The 478-nt window shown below is 63.8% G+C and overlaps 1 protein-coding gene across 1 annotated transcript in view; it reads right to left on the bottom strand.

The window, feature by feature from the left end:
• Window positions 1-478, bottom strand: part of PDE1B (phosphodiesterase 1B) — an 11927-nt gene that overhangs the window by 4692 nt on the left and 6757 nt on the right. The gene's annotated exons all lie outside the window — the stretch shown is intronic.

The following is a 478-nucleotide window of genomic DNA, read 5'->3' on the forward strand; positions in this document are numbered from 1 at the left end:
GGCACACGGGGGTGTCACCCCGGTGCCAGGGCAAGCAGTGCCCGGTGACACCCAGTTGAGCCCAGTGATGCCCTCAGCAATGTTGGGTGATGCCCAACAATTCCAGGTGGTGTCCAGCCCTGCCCAATGATGCCAGGCAACCCCCAGTGATGCCCAATGGAGACCAGCCATGCCCAGTGATATCCAGAGATGCCCAGCCATGCTTGTGCCAGGCCACGTGTGCCATGCCATGCCATGCCACCTGCACTGCTCCATGTCACCTGCACCGTGACATGCCATCTCACCCACGCCGTGCCATGCCACCCACCCCGTGCCATGCCATGCCATGCCAAGCCACCAGCACCATGCCCCCCACCCCCCCTCACTTGGTCTGGATGTGGAAGCTGTTGGTGGTGCCCGTGTGCTCGTAGTCGTGGATGGCGGCGGCGAAGATGATGGCCAGGACCTCGATCTCCGTCAGGTAGTGCTGGGGGGGGGG

This window comes from Calidris pugnax, unplaced genomic scaffold, assembly GCF_001431845.1.
Source record: "Calidris pugnax isolate Ruff unplaced genomic scaffold, ASM143184v1 scaffold786, whole genome shotgun sequence".
NCBI classification, from domain to species: Eukaryota; Metazoa; Chordata; class Aves; order Charadriiformes; family Scolopacidae; genus Calidris; species Calidris pugnax.